The sequence below is a fragment of the Helianthus annuus genome, chromosome 14, assembly GCF_002127325.2.
Source record: "Helianthus annuus cultivar XRQ/B chromosome 14, HanXRQr2.0-SUNRISE, whole genome shotgun sequence".
In the NCBI taxonomy this organism is placed as follows: Eukaryota; Viridiplantae; Streptophyta; class Magnoliopsida; order Asterales; family Asteraceae; genus Helianthus; species Helianthus annuus.
In genome coordinates, this window is record NC_035446.2 from 131,633,516 (window position 1) to 131,656,442 (window position 22,927).

Genomic DNA, 22,927 nt, shown 5'->3' on the forward strand with positions numbered 1-22,927 from the left:
ACGGGGGAGCACACACATATAGCTTGAGAAAAAGGTACAACAGCTTAGTTACGATTATTAACTAATTAAAAATTGAATTAAACACATTTGATTTAGATATATGGGTTTATTATGTCTTTTTTTTAATTCAATACGACAATGACTATAGTTTACCATGTCTACCGGCATTGCATTATATGTGAGCTATGAAAATGGCTAATGGTAAATATGCAGAATTTTGTGTACCTTCGAGCATGTTCAGCGAACGTTTTGCTGAGGTTGTGTTTTGTCTTGTTGGTGGCGGTGTTACTGGTTTTGGGGTTGTTATAGGTGGTGTGTTGGTAGAGGTGTAGTTTGTTGTTTGTGTTTGAACGTAGTTTGCGCTGTTGACAGTGCAGCGTATTGAACGGTTTTTGAGATCTTGTTCTGCTTGAACCTGGAACTGTGCTTCCCTATTTTTCATCGATTGGAGCAGCTGGGTTTGGTTCTCTTTGGTTAGTGTCTCTGCACATGTTTGTTGAAGAAGTTGATTGGCTGCTTGATCAAAGACGGTGCCGTTGATTGTTCCTGTGTTGTCTGAGATTTTGACCGGTATTCGGTACCTGCATTTCGTTTTGTGTTAGTATCTTGTGATTTCCTTATAGAACCGAGTTTAATAGATACCCACATGTAAACTGCCTTGTCATAGGTCTCATCATCTACACAGAGCCATTCAGAACCTGTTTGTATCATTGTTTGACGACATTTAGGACATGCATTGTAGTGCCAATTCTTATCCGACATGATTTCTGTTATTTTCCCCTTTATTGTGAAACGCTTGCCCTGCATTTTTTAAGTACGGTGTTTATATCTAAACTTGTATATAGATCTGGTATTTGCGAAGTGCTTACAATTATTCCAGAATTGCCTTGGAGTAGGTGTAAAATTGGAACCTCTAGGTCTGTTGTCGTAGTGATTTCGCAGTTGTGCATATTCGATTTTTCGTACCTGTTTAGCATGGAGATAGGGTGTTATGTGTTGTTAATAATAACTAATTTAATTCCTGAATTGTTACAACTATTCTTACATTTCTTTTAAAGTTTCAGTCTCTACTGTTTGTGGATTTAGGTAGACATGTGTAGCACTTGTTGAAGATAGCTGTAGTGTTCCTGTGATTCCACGGCCATAATATATCTTTGCTTTTAATGCTGTCATTGCTAGTATTATAAGTGCTGATGCAGCGTCTATTTCAGCCCTGTTGAATCGACTTTTGACTATGGCTATTTCTTCCCAGAGCGCAATTGTAATGTCTTGATTGCTGTTAAACGCATTCAGCTATAAGTGTTTTGGTGATAAAATTTAAAAATTATTAGATAGGTTGTTTGTAGCTTACCTGCAGTCTTTGAATGATAAAACAACAAAGGGTCTATTGTCGTTAGTTCTTTTGTCCTCAATTCGTCGTACCAGTAGTCCGATGTAATCTATTATCAGGTTGTTTATATAAATGGTGACATAAATGTTGGTACTCGTTTACTAATATGTTGTTAACAAAATGTTTAACGCGTACCTACAACCCCTTCTGTTTTTGCTTGGAATTCTTCTCTTCTGCGTGTGGCTAGGTCGAAGTATTGTTTCGGTATGTTTTCATTGTCCGGAATTGAGGTGATGACAGTGGCGTTCCCAAGGTTCATTATAGCTGGGTGGGTCAATGTGTTCGTAAAGTTGTCTGGTTCCGTGCATCCATAACCTTTTATTTGATAGCATGTTTGTAGGCATAGTTTTGAGTCAAGATTTTTGCAGTTTTTTCCTTTCACATAAGCCTGGATCCCCATTCCCTGCCAATTTTTGTAAGGAAACATATTTTTTTAGAATCTACATATATAATTCTGGTGAGGTATATACACATAATTAAATAATAGGCAAATATCATCATAAATCAGAGAAATAATATACTGATTAATGTTCTATTAAGAGATGACCTAACAGTGATTTAAATCTATGAATTAGTAGACATTGTTTATATATCAGATTATTATTTCAATAAGTCTATATCCTACACTTTCCTTATTTGTTTTCTGCAACAAAGAGAAAATTATATATCAGATATGTTTATATATCAGATCATTAGGTGTTTTTCCAGAAATTCGGAAAACATGTATACCTCTTCATCAACGAAGACAAAATGCAATTCGTTTTCACGATACTTAGGCACCCACTTCCGAATGACACCCACTTCTAGCGCTGGTGTTGGGCCATTGGGTCGCAATCCCGATATTCCGTTGCTGTCCATTTTCAGAAACCTGTTTAAAGGGAAAAATACGTATTTAATAAGTTATATTAATTTTCAAAGCGACAGTAGCTATCATAGTTGTAAAATGGTGTATGTATGTTTGATGTGAACAACAATTTTTTATTACTAACAGTCAGAAACTCAGAATATAACCTGTTGTGAATTAATGTCATTTAGCAAGTCTATGTAAACAATATTTAACGTTGTGTTGTTTTGTTCGCCTGCCTTATTTGATGTGAGTATTTTCAATGAATTTGGTGAGGTAGCTCATGATAAGGCGACGTATAGTTGGCCGTGACTAAAAACAGGCTCAGGTAAGTAGAGCCCAACTTTTTTGAGTGACTGGCCTTGACTCTTGTTTATAGTCATTGCATAGCAGATTTTAACCGGGAATTGACGACGTGTAAACACAAACGGTATATCTTTAGTGTCGTGCACAAAATTGATTCTCGGTATGTATACTTTCTTACCAACTGACGTTCCAGTTATAATGCGGGCCTCAATCACTCGTGGAAGCAGTTGTGTTACCAAAAGTCGAGTACCATTACATAAGCCGTTTTTTGGATCCATGTTACGCATTAACATGATAGGGCTATTTCTTTTAAGGCGTAAACAATGACTGGGAATACCATTGAAATTAAGCACATTTAAGTATTCAGGTGGGTACATAGCATCTATCTCGCTTCCATCCTTTGAATGTGGAACCATTGAATCAGTGCTGAAATATGAGGTGCATTCCCCAGGAGACATTGCATGAACCAAGTCATTAATCTCGTCAACTGTGTCATTCTTTGGGCATATAATAACACGTTCTGATATTGCAGCTGGTGATGGGCAGTGTTGTAAAAGTCGGATTCCTCGGCCGAGTACTCGGCGAGTACTCGGTCCTCGGACCTCCACCTTGGCGACTTCCTCCTAGGCGGTCTCAACTAGTCGGCCTCGGGAGTACTCGGTCCTAGTCGGCGCCTAGTCGGCCTAGTCGGAGCCTAGTCGGCCTAGTCGGAGCCTAGTCGGCCTAGTCGGTCTAGGCGGTTAACGTGGTTTGTTGACTTTTAATCGGTCAAAATCGGCCTACTCGGCCTTGTACTCGGACTACTCGGCCTTGTACTCAGACTAGTCGGACTTGTATTCAGAATATTTGAACTTTAAACATGTTTCATTTTAAATTATACCCGGTTGACATGAATTATGCTTATTTTAACACATAAATAATATATAACAATTAATTTTCTTTATATTTACCATGTCCGCGTACTCCCCGAGTACTCTCCGAGTACTCCGATTACTCCCAACTCCCCAGTCGGCCGACTAGGGACCGCCTAGCGACTTTTACAACACTGGTGATGGGTTTGCTAGTAGTTGAGCATCATAGATGAAAGAAATAAGATTTTGAAGGCCATCATTCAGGTCCTTTAGTGTGAACTCGGGTGATATTTCAATCTTTCTGATGTCAGGTTCAGCAAAATCCACAACGAGACCTTCCTTCCCGTCCCCTATTCTTAAGAGCCATTCTGAAAAATTTTGCAACTGTACTCCTGTGGCTGAGGTTGTTGAAAGAGAATTTATGCGCATGTTTTCAGTGAGCCTATACACAGTAAAATGTTCCCATAAGTATGAATTGGGTAGACAAGCTGCAATAACCTCAGCCTTTGTGCCTTTAGGTTTTACTGGTAATGTTTGCCTGAAGTCGCCTCCTAGCAAAACTGATTTTCCACCAAAATATTGTGAAGTGTTTGATGTTAAATCCTTAAGTGTCTTATCCAGGGACTCAAAACATCTGCGATCACTCATTGGAGCCTCGTCCCATATTATTAGAGTGGTTTGTAAAAGCAAATTACATAGGTTTGACTTCTTCTTTATGTAACAAATGGACTCTTCAGTTAGTTCCAATGGAATTTTAAATCTGGAGTGTGCAGTCCTACCAGATGGAAGCAACAGTGATGCGATACCTGATGCTGCGACAGCAAGTACAACTTCACCTCTTGATCTAAGACGTACGATGATCGTTTTCCATAAGTATGTCTTTCCTGTTCCACCATGGCCGTAAACAAACAATAAACTTTGAGTTCCATTTTCAATTGAAGACATAACTACATTGTATACAGCTAGTTGCCCTGGTCGAAGGCCCTTGTGGAGACTCATGTGTTCAACGCGTAAGGCGTCTTTGTCATAGCTTTTCTCTTCTAAAAGAAGGCTGTTCCCAAGCGCCGAAACTACAGAAGCATCTGGCATTGGTAGACCGTACTCAACCAACAAACGTGAAGTTGAGTTCGTATCAAGAAGAGTTTCCAATTCCCGTAGGACATACTGTTATAGATCTTGATCGTCTATAACTGCTGAATGAGTGGTAACTGCAAGGCCTATACTACGGTTTATGTCGTCAGACATGCATCTCCAATTTGCCTCCCACAACCTTCGAGGACTTGAAACATCACAGTGAAGGAGCATGCAAACAAAGAGAGTTCTTAGTTCAGCAGTTGTAGCCCACTCGGCAGCCTCTTCAATAGTGGTAGCCCATTCTTTGTCGTCTCCGATCAAACCAAGCCTTTCACACGCTTCTCTAAATGTTGGCATTACAGTTCCTGAGACTGTACGTACATCTGCGAAAGAACAACATCCTCTTTGAAAATTGAGTAGAAGCCGTAAATAAAATAGTTCTCCACATGTTGGATGCACGTATGTAAGCCTACCGATTGTTGGCTCCCTTTTACTTCTTCTTCGTATCCATTTTTTTGATGACATATCCCAACGGTACTTCGTTAGGTAATCAATGTACCGAAGGTTAACACCTGACAAGGCGGAGTTACCCCCGTTGGACATCTCATTGGTATTATTCACAAACCATTATGTTAAGGTTGTTTTACCAATATTTGAATTGCTAGTAATATCCGAAAGCCTTTGTGACTGTCTAAAAGTAAGGTTCTGCTTTCCATCCAAGTGAACAGCTAAAACTTGAACTGGGGGATTCCTATGATGTATCGGAAAACTGAATATCCTCCACATTGCCTCATGTGGACATATGAATCGGCCATCTGTATAATTTTTTATCTCGTCTATGAGCTCCGGGATGTCGGCTGGCTCTCCACCTTGTCTATCACGTGTTAACGCAAACTGAATACGATCAGCACCTTTGGAGATGTATTTGAATAAGTATTTGATCAGCATAGTCCAACCGCAGTATTCTACGTTTATATGTGCTTCAAAGTGCATTAACAAATTTGCGTTGTATGGAACAACATACCCATTGTCTAAAGGAACGCCATTTTTTACAAACGGTTCACACGCTGACAATCTCTTATAGTGAACATAACCCGCATGATCAAACCGTTTGACATCTTCATATGGCTTAGGAAAATTCTTTTTGCATACTCCATCTTTCATGCGGGGAGAACCCATGCGTGCTAAACCGCAAGGACCGTGCAACATACAATCTGTCACAATCCTGTGGAGAACAGGATCAGGAAGTTCAGCGGATATATAGTGATCCACCTGTTCAGCATTGCGTATACCATACGCATTAGACACCCATAAAAGCGTGTGACAATGTGGCAGGCCTCTTTTTTGAAATTCAATTGTGTATAAATCTGCGTAAACAGGGAATACCACAGAATGTAAGCCACATAACAGGTCTAAACTATAAACAAAGGTTATATTTATAGTTACCTGCAGTGACATCTCCAAATGGTTTCCTATATCGCAAGTGCTTGATAAATGCACGAACCTTCATCTGGAAGACTCTAGCGATGATATCAGGCCTATCTTGCGCATTAGCAGCACCCACCCGACTAATTTCCCTTGTTATTTCCGGCCAACGAACATTGCATGTAAATGTGATGAAATACTGAGGATTACCATGCACACGGCATATCGCAAGCGCATCTTGATAATGATTATACATATATCTTGGTCCACCCGTAAACGAAGAAGGTAATATGACACGCTTTCCTATGGTAATCGCGTCAGTATCCCCTCTCGAAACTGCATCCTGAACACCTTGAAAAAACTCACATCGGAATTCGTCCTGGTTCACCCTATAGTAATCCAAACGACAATGTTCTACACAAATGTAGGCGTCTACCAAATACTGTTGTAACAATTTGGATGCCCTCAGTATATGAGTGTACACATTCTCACGATCATGCATTTGATAACCGTAGAACATTATAGGTGTTAAATTCCGGTCATTAGGTGCTTCTTCATCGGCCGTTGTCGGTTTAGTTCCAGTCAGCTTAAGATCTGGCGACCAACCTTGTTCAGCACGCGGAAAAAGGAGTGGGTATTGTAGAGGCATATAAGCTGAGTGAAGCTTGCTTACCCTATGAGGAGTGTTATCTTTACTTCTGATGACGACATCAAAATCTGCGGACAATTGGCTGTTGTCACAGACTATGGCACCAAGAGTATGCGAAGCAGGGGTAGAATAATGATTGTCACGAACACGATTGTGAAGCCTGATTTCAAAATCTGGAATGTCGGCTTGTGAACACAATTCCCTAGCAGATCTAAATAACCGTACATACGGGTTTACATGATCTAACATCTGAGCGAGTGCGGCAACAGTTTCTGCTGCAGTATGATCCGAGCCGATAGTTGGAAAGAAACGCAGCCTATTTGCAATCTCATGTTCACTATCTTAAACATACATTTGCAAAAAGCGGGGACCATCACCAGAAGAAGGGCACAGCGAACCCAACCAGTGTGAAACCTGGCCGGCAGCCTTGATTACGTAGGGGCCACCACCCTGGTTTATTGCATCATCGACAACATCACCAAACGATGTCATGCAAAACATAGCGTTGTATGCACGAATGTTTAACATAAACTGAGTATCCGAAAACAAAGATTTCAATAAATCTGGCGGTTCAGATGGGTATTGCAATTTTATTCTGCCACCTCGACAACAATGATTATAACGTGGACGAACCCTTATTGGAAACGATGTTAGTCGTTCCTGGAACCAAAAAGAGCTCCACAATACTCACACTCTTCTGTACACAACCCCATGTCATTGTAATCTAGGGACTGTAAAGCAGGAGCTGCGAAACCAACGGAATCAACAGCTGCCATTGCAGCCCTAGAACGCAGCATCGCGCTTCGATGAGATGTTTGCCGACGCGAGGTTGATGAAGCATCAAAAGACGAATCAGAAGAAGACGCAACATCCGTTGAAGACGACACAATGCGGGGTCGTTTGGAACGTGGATGCTGGGACGATATGTAGATGTCAAAACAGGGTATACAATACCTCAAAGCATAAAAACACCCCTAATAAAGATTCAAAAATATATGTATATTTTGTTCCTAAAAGCTAACAGCAAATGATGTATCTTACTTAACATACCTGCATCAAACAACTTAAAAGAACCTCTGGTGTATCAAGAATTTGTGTATCGCCCCTGCACAAGAGAATGACAAATTCACAACTTATATAACGATATTCTTAAATATTATAGCATTTATTTCGCTATGCCAGTAAAAAAAGGAACCAAAAAGTATATGAAGAAAAAATAAAATGAATTAAAGAAACTATACATAAAATACCCGTACTGAAATCTGTCAAATATCGGCACTGGTACCCGGACCGAACTAAAAAAACTGTTACCGAAAATGTAAAAAAGTGGGTACCGAACTAAATGTGATAAGCAAACACTGTGCTAAATGGCAACCAAACAACGACCAAATTTAGGAAAAAAGTAAAGTAAAATTTAATAAAAAAACTAAGCTCTTTTATATAACAACCCTCGGTAAAACCGACACCCTCATAATAATTTTGACACCCTAATATATCTTAAAATGTCTCAATATGTTTTTATATGCACCCCGTATGTGAAAACCGAGCCAAAATAGATTATAATATATAAAATAAATTAAAAACCATAAATATTAAGTTGAGGCGGGCCGCATAGACCCACCCCAATTACTTACGCGGGCCGTGTGAGGGTGTAACCGGACTCCGCTGAATTCTTTAGTTCATGCGGGCCGCGTATGGTTCCGTTTAAGTTCATGCGGGCCGCGAGCGTCCTAAAATCTGGCATAGCCCGGTGCGGCCACGTGGCCCAACACACGGCAGGTCTATACGCTGACCCAGCCAAGCTACGCGTTGACCCAACGTTGACGCGGGCCGCGTAAGCTTGGCCTACTCTTCACGCGGGCCGCGTGGAGACGCGATTACAGCCCTAAACTCAGATCCTAACAAGTTGCGATTGCGTTTGTGAATAACATCCCACATACGAGGCATACAACGGGCCTTCAGTCTGTTCGTTCATTTCCTTTCTTTCAATCTCAATTTCTGTAGTAGTGTTATTATACCCGGGTGTTACACCCCTCTAAATAGCGAGGTTCTGCTACGATGTAAGTATTATAACCCCTGGAGACGTATTAGATACTCTGCCCGATTGATCTAGGGTTCCGTAACGGCTGTCGTGGTTCTGCCCGACGTAGTCGTTGGAATGCCGTCTCGGGGAGGGTATTACTAATGTTAAAATGGGTTATTATACTAACACACGTGCATTCGTGTAATTTATAGATTATTCCCAGGAAATCCTTACGAAAAACCTAAAACAGCAGTGTGAGTCGATCCACTTTTGTAAATCTTTTGTTAATTGTTTTTACAAACCTTACATACTTTTCCATGTGAATAACAGTTATTGAGTATTTGAAAGAATACAATTATCGTGGGTATGTTGGCGTTTTGTATACAAAATTTGTTACCACCTGGTCAAGGAGTAACATTTCCACAAGTCGGGTCCGACAGTACCAACGGGTGATAATTGATATAACTTGGAAACAAATGTAATTGCGGGATCGCCCTCAATACTGTTCACTGTGAAATTATTTTCTTTAAATTAATTAAAATGGGATTCACTCACCAGTATTTCCCACTGACAAAATGTTTTTAAAACGCGTTTCAGGTAACAAAATGTGAAAGCCACATAGAAGCCAGCTGGACAGCACTGAAGGCTTGGAAAAGTGGCAATAAAGTTACCTAAGAATAAAATGGATGTGTTTATTAAATAAATAGGATTCATTCCTATGAAATGTGTGTATTGAAAACTTGGGTTTTACCCATATGTTTAACGTTATAAAACATGGTGGTTTACTCTGATTAAATATTTCTTAACTACGGTCCTGATGAAAATTTCGGCTGCCAAATTGGATAAATAAACGTGATACCACCGAAACTGGCCCGCGGCCGCCCGTTCCCGGGAACTAGGGATCGGGGGCTGTGACAGAAGGTGGTATCAGAGGTATGCCACTGATTCAGCCACAGAAGTGTTCTGCTGACATCAAAATTTTAAAGTGTTAGGAAATAAATTACGGAAATACGTGCATAATTGTATTTTCTTGCTATGTGTTATCTGACTATTTGTTAGTTTACAGTATGAGCGACCAAGGACCCTCTGACGCCTATCGTCAATTGTCTGGTTCGCCTAGAAGCGAAGGCACCTCCTCTTCTCAGCCTGCCCTCTCGGGGTATTCTGCTGACACAGAAGAAGGAATCTTTGTGTTTAAGGCTCAATCTGAAGAGCCATTTCCTCAGAAAAAGAGGGGATGGTTCAGTAGGGGAGCGCACGAGCGTAGGAAACGAATGAAAAAGTTGCAGGAACAGCGAGTGTTAGCTGCAGCAAAAAGAGAGACTGATGCTTATAATCAGGATATGCTCAATAGGGGTATCGCTAATATCCATATTTTAGCAACCACTGCTGCTGACCCAAACTTGGAACAAATGCTAGCACCCCAACCACCAAATCCTGACCAACTCATGGAAGTAGAAAATCAAATAGAAATGCCTGATTACAACCCGGAGGAGATACCTAGGGTACCTGCACCAAATCCCCTAGACCCAAACAACTACGACCCCTGGTGGGACGATGTTAGGGACTACGTGCAACAAAACCCAATACAGGAAAATGTGCCAATACCCAACTTAGGAGCCTATCCAGGGTTAGATCCTCAAGATCCCTACAACATTAGTGATGCATATGTTAGGGAAATTTTAGAGAATCCATACCCGTACCAGGCCCCTATGCCTCCATATCAGGAACCCGCACCCTATATTCCAAACCCAGTCCTAGAACCTGCACCCCCAATGAGTGCAGAAAATGTCCAAGAACTTAGGACTTTAGGTGAGGAAATTTTAGAAAGCAGTGAGAGAATGCGACAGGTGGGAGAACGCCTCGTCTGGAAATACGACGAACGTAATATGGATTTTTGGATGAATCCATATCAGTGAATGTGATGACAGGAACGGTAGTAGTAATAATAATAAATATAATAATATATGTGTGTATGTGTTAGAAAAAAAAAACACTACGGATGCCTACTATTAGTATTGTAGCTCTACATTTCAGTCGGTATTGTAATTTAAATTTCAGTACTGGTGTGTAATGATGCATACTATATAAATAGAGTAAAAGTCGCAATGCTTGACGCTTTTGGCTAAAAGTGCATGTCATGTGATTGGCTATATTCAAATATTAGTTGTGATATTAATATTTGGTAAATGTTTAAAATTCAGATGGCCGACGAGGAAAATCAGGATAATCTGAATAACGATAACCAGAGTAACATTAACGTGGTTAATGAGAATCCGGACAACAATAACAATGGAAACCAAATGGATAATAGTGTCGTTCAACATATAGTGGCACAAGGAATTATAGATGCAATGCCATTTATTATTCAAACGGTTCAAGAAGCGAATAATAAAAGTAAGCATAGCAGTAAACGACCAAGTGAACCGGAACACAGCGTGAACAATGGACTTGTACTTCAAGCGCCCATTCCCAAAAGAAGAAGAACCATGCCATATGGTTGTTCTTACAAGGAATTCTGGTCCTGTAAACCAATAGAATTCTCGGGCAATGAAGGACCCATTGCAGCCCTACGCTGGATAGATAAAACTGAGGCTGTTCTAAAAATAAGCAAATGTGCTGAAGAAGAGAAGATAATGTTTGCTTCAAATCTGTTTAAAAATGCAGCCTTAGAATGGTGGAACACTATCCTCCAGTCAAGAGGAAGTGATAAAATTTATAGCATGGAATGGGAGGAGTTCAAAATAATGGTAGAAAGGAAATTCTGCCCTCCCAATGAAAAGGAACAGATAGCCAATAAGTTCTTGAATCTTAGAATGACCGGGGTAGACAGTAAGGGTTACACTACCACATTCTTTGAATATGCTAGGATAGTACCAACCCTTGCATCACCTGAACCAGTGTTAATCTCCCGTTATATCTGGGGATTAATTGGAGAGATTAGACATGTAGTCAAGGCAGCTAGACCCCAAACCATAGAAGAAACTGTAGAACTAGCCAATACCTTGACTGATGAACTAGTGCGAACTAGAGAAGAAGACCAGAGAAGAAACCTAACCCAAAGGCTTACTCAAGAATTCCGTTCTGGGAATTCCAACAGTAGAAATATAGGTTCTACCTCTGCACCATACTGCAGAAACTGCAAGAAGAAGCATTCTGGAAGATGCTCTACTTACTGCAATTACTGTAAGGCGCCGGGACACAAGGAAGAAAATTGCAGGAGAAAAACCAGTAATGGAATGTGCTACAACTGTGGAGAAAAAGGTCATATTAAGACAAACTGTCCAAAATTGGCTCCAGCTGCAAACAACAAGAATCCTAAAAACGCTAAAGCATTCGTTCTAACTGCAGACGAAGCTAGGATGATTCCAGACGTTATTGCTGGTACGTTTTTAGTTAATGATATTTTTGCTAAAGTATTATTTGACTCTGGTGCAAACCAAAGTTTTATTAATACTTCATTTTGCAAACTCCTAAATCAATCATTAACTAAACTACCACAAGAATGTCTAGTAGAGACAGCAAATGGAGAAACTGTTAAGATTTCTGAAATCTTGCAAGGAGCAAGAATAGAAATTTTTAATCAAAAATTTATTGCAAACCTTTACCCAATGAATCTGGTAGGATTTGATATCGTGTTAGGAATGGATTGGTTAATAGCCAATAAAGCCAATATCCTATGTGATCAAAAGTCAATTCAGGTAAAATCACCAAGAGGTGAAAAGATCATAATTAAAGGAGATAAACCATCTAGATCCACTAAATTCATCTCTGTGATGAAAACTGCAAGTTATATAAGGAAAGGATCTATAGTTTATTTGATTTCTATAATCACTAACACTAAAAGAAAAGAATTAAAAGACATTCCAGTAGTGTCCCAATTTTCAGATGTCTTTCCAGAAGAATTGCCAGGACTACCGCCAGACAGGGAAGTTGAATTCAGAATTCACCTGTTACCAGGGACAGCACCGATTGCCAAAGCACCTTACCGTTTGGCACCCGCGGAAATGCAAGAACTGAAGAAACAACTAGACGAATCGTTGGAGAAAGGATTCATACAGCCAAGTTCATCGCCATGGGGAGCGCCGATTTTATTTGTTAAAAAGAAGGACGGATCAATGCGTATGTGCATTGACTACCGTGAATTAAACAAAGTCACGATTAAGAATCGGTATCCATTACCGAGGATCGATGATTTGTTTGATCAACTTCAAGGAGCTCGATTTTTCTCTAAAATCGATTTAAGATCAGGATATCATCAATTAAAGGTACAGGAAGAGGATATTCCTAAAATCGCATTTAGAACGAGGTATGGTCATTATGAATTTACTGTCATGCCATTTGGTTTAACCAATGCCCCAGCCGCATTCATGGACATGATGAACCGAATATGTAAACCATATTTGGATAAATTCATAATTGTCTTCATAGATGATATTCTAATTTACTCTTAAAGTAAAGAGGAGCATGCAAAGCACTTGCACTTACTTTTAAGTTTATTGAGAAAGAAAAAGCTTTATGCTAAATTTTCAAAGTGCGAGTTTTGGTTAGAACAGGTACAATTTCTCGGACATTTAGTTAATCATGAAGGAATTCATGTAGATCCAACAAAGATCGAGGCAATTACCAAATGGAAAACCCCTGAGTCGCCAACCGAGGTTAGTAGTTTCTTAGGATTGGCCGGTTATTATAGAAGATTTATCCGAGATTTTTCTAGAATAGCCATTCCTTTAACTAAGTTAACCTGTAAATCTGTTAAGTTTGAATGGGGACCAAAACAAGAAGAAGCCTTTAGAATTCTTAAGCAAAGATTAACCCATACACCCATACTAGCGTTACCGGAAGGAATTGAAGACTTTGTAGTCTTTTGTGACGCTTCAAAGTTAAGTTATGGATGTGTATTAATGCAACGTCAAAAGGTTATAGCTTATGCATCTAGACAGCTTAAGAGTCATGAAGAAAATTATTCAACCCATGATTTGGAATTAGGAGCTATAATTTTTGCCCTTAAGATTTGGAGACATTATCTTTATGGTAGTAAGTTTACCATATTCACAGATCATAAGAGCTTAAGGTATGTTTTTGGGCAAAAAGAGTTGAACATGAGACAAAGACGCTGGATGGAGTTACTTAGTGATTATGATTGTGATATCCAGTATCATGCAGGAAAAGCCAATGTGGTGGCTGATGCTTTAAGTCGAAAGTATCACGAAAAACCAAAAAGGGTACGTTCTCTTAAATTAAATCTACAACTAGATTTAAATGATCAGATTAGAAAAGCACAAGAATCAGTAATCAAAGAGGATACTGAAAAATTAAAAGGAATGATTAAGGAATTAGAACAAGGAACAGATGGAATTTGGAAATTCCATAAAAAGAGAATGTGGATACCTAAATTAGGAAATTTACATCACCGTATATTAGAAGAAGCTCATAAGTCTAAATATACGATGCATCCAGGAAGTGATAAAATGTACCAGGATTTAAGGAAAAATTTCTGGTGGATAGGAATGAAAAAGGATGTAGCAGCTTATGTTTCTAAATGTCTAACTTGCTCACAAGTTAAAGCTGAACATCAGAAACCCTCAGGTTTGTTACAACAATTAGAAATGCCAGTTTAGAAATGGGAATTGATAACAATGGATTTTGTTACCAAATTACCCAAAACAAGAAAAGGTAATGATACAATCTGGGTGATTGTAGATAGGCTAACCAAGTCAGCTCATTTCTTACCAATGAAGGAAACCTTTAGTATGGAACAATTAGCCAAATTATATGTAAATGAAACTGTTTCATTACATGGAATTCCTTTATCAATTGTTTCTGATAGGGATAGCCGTTTCACTTCTCATTTTTGGTCAAGTTTCCAAAAAGCAATGGGAACCAAGTTGAACTTAAGCACAGCTTATCATCCTCAAACAGACGGGCAAAGCGAAAGGACAATCCAGACAATGGAAGACATGCTTAGAGCTTGTGTAATTGATTTCGGAGGTAATTGGGACGAACACTTACCTTTAATAGAATTTTCTTATAATAACAGTTATCACACAAGTATCAATGCTGCACCATTCGAAGCACTTTATGGACGAAAGTGCAGAACCCCGGTCTGTTGGGTAGAAATTGGGGAAAAACAACTATCTGGACCCGAGATAGTACAAGAAACAACTGACAAAATCATTCAAGTCAAGGAACGACTGAAAGCAGCGCGTGATCGACAAAAGAGCTACGTTGATAATAGACGCAAACCACTAGAATTTCAAGTAGGAGATAAAATATTGTTAAAAGTCTCTCCCTGGAAAGGAGTAGTAAGATTTATCAAAAGAGGAAAGTTAAGTCCCAGGTATATTGGACCTTTCAAGGTTCTTAAAAGAATAGGACCTGTAGCCTATCAGCTACAACTGCCAGAGGAAATGACAGGAATACATGACGTATTTCATGTATCTAATCTCAAAAAGTGTCTAGCTGACGAATCACTCGTAATACCTCTCAAGGATATAGAAGTAAATGAACAACTCAAATTTGTAGAGAGGCCTCTACAGATTGAAGATAGGAAAATTAAGAATCTCAAGCATAAGAGATTAGTTCTGGTCAAAGTAAAGTGGGACTCCAAAAGAGGACCTGAATACACATGGGAACTTGAATCAGAAATGCAAAGGAAATATCCACACTTGTTCAAGTAGATCTCGAGGACGAGCTCTAAAACAAAGTGGGGAGGATATAACAACCCTCGGTAAAACCGACACCCTCATAATAATTTTGACACCCTAATATATCTTAAAATGTCTCAATATGTTTTTATATGCACCCCGTATGTGAAAACCGAGCCAAAATAGATTATAATATATAAAATAAATTAAAAACCATAAATATTAAGTTGAGGCGGGCCGCATAGACCCACCCCAATTACTTACGCGGGCCGTGTGAGGGTGTAACCGGACTCCGCTGAATTCTTTAGTTCATGCGGGCCGCGTATGGTTCCGTTTAAGTTCATGCGGGCCGCGAGCGTCCTAAAATCTGGCAAAGCCCGGTGCGGCCACGTGGCCCAACACACGGCGGGTCTATACGCTGACCCAGCCAAGCTACGCGTTGACCCAGCGTTGACGCGGGCCGCGTAAGCTTGGCCTGTTCTTCACGCGGGCCGCGTGGAGACGCGATTACAGCCCTATATAAAGAGGGCAACGGGCCTTCAGTCTGTTCGTTCATTTCCTTTCTTTCAATCTCAATTTCTGTAGTAGTGTTATTATACCCGGGTGTTATACCCCCCTAAATAGCGAGGTTCTGCTACGATGTAAGTATTATAACCCCTGGAGACGTATTAGATACTCTGCCCGATTGATCTAGCGTTCCGTAACGGCTGTCGTGGTTCTGCCCGACGTAGTCGTTGGAATGCCGTCTCGGGGAGGGTATTACTAATGTTAAAATGGGTTATTATACTAACACACGTGCATTTGTGTAATTTATAGATGATTCCCAGGAAATCCTTACGAAAAACCTAAAACAGCAGTGTGAGTCGATCCACTTTTGTAAATCTTTTGTTAATTGTTTTTACAGACCTTACATACTTTTCCATGTGAATAACAGTTATTGAGTATTTGAAAGAATACAATTATCGTGGGTATGTTGGCGTTTTGTATTAAAAATTTGTTACCACCTGGTCAAGGAGTAACATTTCCACAAGTCGGGTCCGACAGTACCAACGGGTGATAATTGATATAACTTGGAAACAAATGTAATTGCGGGATCGCCCTCAATACTGTTCACTGTGAAATTATTTTCTTTAAATTAATTAAAATGTGATTCACTCACCAGTATTTCCCACTGACAAAATGTTTTTAAAACGCGTTTCAGGTAACAAAATGTGAAAGCAAATAGAAGCCAGTTGGACAGCACTGAAGGCTTGGAAAAGTGGCAATAAAGTTACCTAAGAATAAAATGGATGTTTTTATTAAATAAATAGGATTCATTCCTATGAAATGTGTGTATGGAAAACTTGGGTTTTACCCATATGTTTAATGTTATAAAACATGGTGGTTTACTCTGATTAAATATTTTCTAACTACGGTCCTGATGAAAATTTCCGCTGCCAAATTGGATAAATAAACGTGATACCACCGAAACTGGCTCACGGCCGCCCGTTCCCGGGAACTAGGGATCGGGGGCTGTGACATTTTAAGTTTTTTATGAACGAACCGGGAAACCCGTTACCAAAAATGTGTAAGAGTGGATACCGAATCGGTACCGAAAACTTTTCGGCACGAGAAGTTTTTTAGTGGTACCAAATGCCAAACGCTTATTCATTTTGAATATAATAAGTTTAACTCGACCTTGAAAATCAAAGCTGATTTCAAATTCTCAGCTTATATAGCAGCTTATATAGCAGCTTATATAGCGATAGACATGAAGAAAAAATAAATTGAATTAAAGAAACTATATATAAAATACCCGTATCGAAATCTGCCAAATATCGGCACTGGTACCCGGACAGAACCGAAAAAACCAAATAACGGCACTGGTACCTGGACAAAACCGGAAAAACCGTTACCGAAAACGTAAAAAAGTGGGTACTGAACTAAATGTGATAAGCAAACACTGCGCTAAATGGCAACCAAATAACGACCAAATCTAAGAAAAATATGCCAGTTAAAAAAGGAACCACCAGTTTATTAAAATAAGGTTATTGCCTAGCGAACAATCAACATTGCTTCATATTATATTATAAGATATCCTATGCTCTGAACATGCTTTTCATTTGTTATAGACACAGCTGCAACAATATGAAGCAACACTTAGCACCTCCCCAGATGATCTTGTTGCTCGTGAGGTGAGTCAAACTTTACTATAAATTATTATCTACTATTTCTTATACAAACGTATGCGCCCATAAGTATATAGATGAAAATCTAGGGAAAAAAGTAAAGTAAAATTTAATAAAAAAAAAGCAAGCTCTTTTAGGTTTTTTATGACCGAACCGGGAAAACCGGTACTGAAAATGTGTAAAAGCGGGTTCCGAATCGGTACCAGAAACTTTCCGGCATGAGACATTTTTTACCGGTACCAAATGCCAAACGCTTATTCATTTTGAATATATTAAGTTTAACTCGACCTTGAATATATAAAGAAAAAATAGATTGAGTTAAAGAAACGATATATAAAATACCCGTTCCGAAATCTGCCAAATATCGGCACTGGTACCCGGACAGAACCGGAAAAACCGTTACCGAAAACACCAAATGCCAAACGCTTATTCATTTTGAATATATTAAGTTTAACTCGACCTTGAATATATAAAGAAAAAATAGATTGAGTTAAAGAAACGATATATAAAATACCCGTTCCGAAATCTTCCAAATATCGGCACTGGTACCCGGACAGAACCGGAAAAACCGTTACCGAAAACGTAAAAAAGCGAGTACCGAACTAAATGTGATAAGCAAACACTGTGCTAAATGGCAACCAAAGAACGACCAAATGTAGGAAAAAAAAAGTAAAGCAAAATTTAATTAAAAAAGTAAGCTCTTTTAAGTTTTTTATGACCGAACCGAAAAAACCGGTACTGAAAACGTGAAAAAGCGGGAACCGAATCGGTACCCAAAACTTTTGGCCACGAGAAATTTTTTACCGGTACCAAATGCCAAACGCTCATTCATTTTGAATATAATGAGTTTAACTCGACCTTGAAAATCAAAGCTGATTTCGGATGTTCAGCTTTGAATATGCCAAGACAATTCGCTTTATGTATTAGAAACTCGCAAATCTGGTCATGAGATAATTGAGTGAAAAATGTCTTAATACATACAAACCCATTGTCACTTTCGGATGCGCAGGTTGCAAATCTGCTCATGAGATAATTGAGTGAAAAATGTCTTAATACATACAAACCCATTGTGACTATCATCCAGTCTAGATTTTTTAAATAGGCATCTGGTCGACATGTTTAGCATAAATCTAAACTAAAATTAGAGTAAAACCATAATATGTGTTTTGAATTAAAAAAACACTTCCAAAGGGCCTTAAAACTATCTCCTTAAATCACTACCCAAACTTCTACAAGCAATATCTGCTTTTAAATAAAAGCAAAGACAACAGTTCTATGGTATATAACTACTTTAAGCTAAGCATCATGTAAAAGACCTTATCTCTTCATACTTACTTTGGCAAAACAATTTGTCAATTTGGTGACCAACATAACCTTATTTTGACATTAAAGAACAACGTACAAACAATATGCTGACAATGAGTACACCAAAAAGGCCAAAAAATTGCGTTGGCAAATCATCAAACACTTGGTGTGCAACTTTTTATAAACCCAAAAATCAACCGGAACTACCAAATGACACACCACAGACATGAAAAACTATTAAATTTCCAAACATCAATGAAGAAATCTTACCGGTGAAATCAGCTAAGGAGTCAATGCGGCCGAAGGTCCACCTGAGTGATGACTGCTATCACCAAAATCTGTTGCCTACGGTAGAGATGGTATGGGGAGGAGACGGTTCTAATGAGGCTAAAAGCGGCTACTGGTGACTGTGGGATAACGACGTCGAAGCATGGTGACAATGACGATGGCGATTAAAAGAGGAGCTGGTGGTGATGTCTGGTAAGTTGAGTGAAAGTTGATTGAAATTGAGCGATGAATTCACCAGATTGTTCATAGTTCATAAGATGAGGAGAGGGGGAAAATTAGAGAGGGTAACGTGGCATGATTAAAACAATTGTGATGATGAATCATCACAATTGTTTTAATCATTTTAATATAAAATCATTCTTTTGAACATAACCAAATATTAATATAAAATCATTGTTTTAATCACTGTTCATTGAGGTCTCTAACTATCATATATCTATAAATTAAACATACAAAAATAATAAAAAAAATTAAAAAAATAAAGTGAGGTGTTGAACACTGAGTGCTGCACCTTGAATTGGAAATTACGAGTTAAACCAATTTAACTCGTATTGTTATAAGCTTGATTTCAAATTGTGACACCACAAAATCAGTGGCGAAGTATAAAAGGGGTCAGGGGCGTCCGACTTTCCGAACTTTTCGCTCAGTAGTGTTATATATGTAGTTTTCGTATAGAAATTTTTGGTATATACGTTTTCAAGCCCCTGGTTCTATAGAAATTTTAGGTATATACGTTTTCGACCACCACCCCTCCCCCCTCGGTCATTCGGGTCAAGATTCGCCACTTCAGAGAATTAGTTGTCATCGATAATTTACTCTTTGAACAAGCAACTGCGCGCTGACTTATCTTCTTTAACTTTTATTTTTTAAGTTAAAAGAACTTTTATCTTATCATTTTCAATACTTTCTTCGCTGAATATCTGGAACCATCAAATGCATCATGACCTAATTTGTCGCCAAACATGATCTCATCATTTTATCTTAAACTAGGTTTAAAGAAGTTCGCTGCGTTGCGGCGAATTTCTTTTGTTATTTAATCTGTGTTTACATGTGTTTTGAAATCACTACGAGCGTGTTGTGAACAGAAACAAGAATAAAAAGAAAATGTAGAAAAAAACACTAAAAGATAACCGAAAGAAAATCAACCAAAAAGTTGTATGGTAACGATGTTGTTCGTATGAAACCCGTGGTTTCAAATTATTGGTATCCACTAGGTGAGAGGAACATCCTTGCTTTTGATGTTCTGAGTGAGACTTTCAGAATGCTTCATTTTCCAGAGAATATTGTAGTCAATCCTTGTTAAGGGCATTTTTTGACCATCGCAAAGAGGCTGCATTTGATTGTTATTGGAAAGTCTGCTGAGCTAACTGTTGATTTGCTCAGATATGAAGAAGAAGGCTGGATGAAGGTGTTTGTTTTCAATAATCCTCGTGTAGTTGATTATGTAAATAGGCGACGAAGGACTAATATAATTGAAGACAACAAGTGGCTGGTAACAAGCATCTGGGGGGATATGATTGAAGTTGATATGAGCAACGAACTTCTGAAATACCTCCAACATGTTGACAACTACAATGGTCCGAAAGGAGCTTTACTTATCGAGATTATTGTTTCACCAATTGATTAGGAATTAGGATCCTGTATTTTATTAAATGTTATTTGCTGTTTTGACAATTGTATTTTTTATATAATTAGTTGTGTTAAAATTATTAATCATGTTTGTTATTTAAATTAAGTAAATGAATATTTATGTTTGAGAGTGTAAAAGCTTGTAGTATTGGCAAAGGTCTATTTAAATGATCAAAGCTCTGTTATTGGGAACAGATGTTTCAAAATAAAACAGTGGTTGATACATCTGTTGACTTGGGTCAACAGATGGATGAACTTTGTATGTTGTTTCGCCCATTAATTTGGAATTAGTATGCTGTATTCTATTGATTGTTGTTTGGTGTTTTTAACTTTGTTTATTATATAGTTACCTCGGTTTGACACTTGTAGTTTTTATATAATTAGTTGTGTTAAAATTATTAACCATGTTTGTTATTTAAATTAAGTAAATAAATATTTAGGTTTGAGAGTGTAAAAGCTTGTAATATTGGCAAAGGTATGTTTAAATGATCAAAGCTCTGTTACTAGGAACAGATGTTTGAAAATAAAACAGTGGTTGATACATCTGTTGACTTGGGTCAACATATGGATGAAAACAGATGTTTGAAACTACTGTTAAGAAAACTGTGGTTGAAACCGCTGTTTGGTTAAAATGGTGGTTTAAAACAACTGTTGGGTTAAAATAGTGTTTTGTGGAGGTTAAAGGGGATTGAAACGACTGTTGGGTTAAAATATAGTTTTTTTGGAGAAGGAACATGCTTGAACTACTGTTTATATAATGATTGTTGTTAAAGCTCAGTGTTTTAATCCACTTATAGGCTACTATCCACTGATAGTTATAGTCAGTTACTGTTTTCATTTTCATCACTGTAAACTACTGATATTGATTCATCAGGGGTTTCCTAACAACTGTCATCCATTATTCATCAGAGGTTATCACGTGGACAGTACTTAGCCGTTAGATCTTTTGTAACCGCTGCCACGTCAGCATTCACTTTTTCCATCTATAAAACCCTGATCAAAACCCCAAACAGGGTTTTGACTGTCGAGTCGAATTCGAAATTCCTTTCAAAAGTAGTTTTCACCAAATTCTCTGAAATCACTCATCTTCTTCCTTTGTTCTTAACTACCTTTGATTTATCATGGATCTTCCATTCAAAATCCGTCATAACTACGTGTGTACACTTGCAAAAACAAGTAAAAACACAGGTTTCATTCCGTGATTGATGCACTTTCATCTTCAAAGTACAAAACTTTGTTGACCTGCAATGAAACCATCTACCTGGATACCCAACGAGAGTTCTGGTAAAATGCAAGGCTTGAAACTAAGGACAAAAAGACCTTAGCTATTACTTCATCAATAAGAGGAATTCTAGTGGTCATCACACCTCAAACCATTTCAGAGGTTTTTGAAATCAATGATCTTACAGGTAAAAGCTCTTTCCCAAAAAACAGAGTATCAAACTGATTTCATTGAGAGAGGGTATGAAGAAGAAATGAAAAAGGATACTTTAGAAAAGGGCAGTTTTCCACCTGCTCCGAGGTTTTTATTCCATACCCTCCTGATGTGTGTGTCAAATAAAATAACAGCTTTTAATGAACTACCATTGAAAATTCAATACCTGAGCTATGCTATCATGGCTGAAAAAAAATTTAACTACTCTCAGGAAATTTTCAATGATATGGTTAAGAATGTTAAAAAAAATCATTTTTATTGTTTTCAAGGTTTTTAAGTTTTTATCTTCAAAAGAAATTTTCAAAGGATAATGCACATGTGCTTATCCAAGGAAATCCTATTCAAATAAACAGTCTGACTTCTGAAACATTCACAAGGCTGTCAAAACCTTCAAAAACCCAAACAGAGGTACCTGAGCAGAATTTAGCAACAACAACTGCTCCTCAGGCCCCTGCTGTTGAGCCCACTGCTCCTGGTGATCACAGAAGCACAACCCCATCTGTGAAACCCACACCAAAACTTACCAAAAAGACCAAAAAGAAAACTATCTAAAAGCCCCCCAAACCCACCAAAAAGGTTACTCTGGAAGACGAGATCCCAGAGGTAAAACCTGTGACAACACAAAAGTCACCTGAAACCACTGCTGCTACTTCCTCACAGCAGATGGAAGAAAGATCTCAACCTGAGCCTAAAACTCCTCCTGCATCCTCTCAAAAGGATCAGGTTGTATCAACATGGACACCACAATCAATGATACCTCTGTTGGATGCACTTGATATAGCTCAGATAAAAATCAGTTCTTCTCAATCACCTGTCAATGAGAATATACCACAACAAGTGACTGAGTCTGGTGTCTCTATCTCTGTTAACCCACCAACAGTTGAGGAGGCTAC

The 22,927-nt window shown here is 38.5% G+C and overlaps 1 long non-coding RNA gene across 1 annotated transcript; it reads right to left on the reverse strand.

The window, feature by feature from the left end:
• Window positions 1-1,044: 1,044 nt before the first annotated feature.
• LOC118486659 lies at window positions 1,045-19,244 on the reverse strand. The gene is made up of 6 exons (XR_004879369.1): window positions 18,953-19,244; window positions 17,005-17,078; window positions 7,590-7,644; window positions 2,120-2,258; window positions 1,352-1,793; window positions 1,045-1,276 (listed from the first exon to the last, which is right to left on the reverse strand). It is a non-coding gene; the product is annotated as an uncharacterized LOC118486659 (long non-coding RNA).
• Window positions 19,245-22,927: the final 3,683 nt, after the last annotated feature.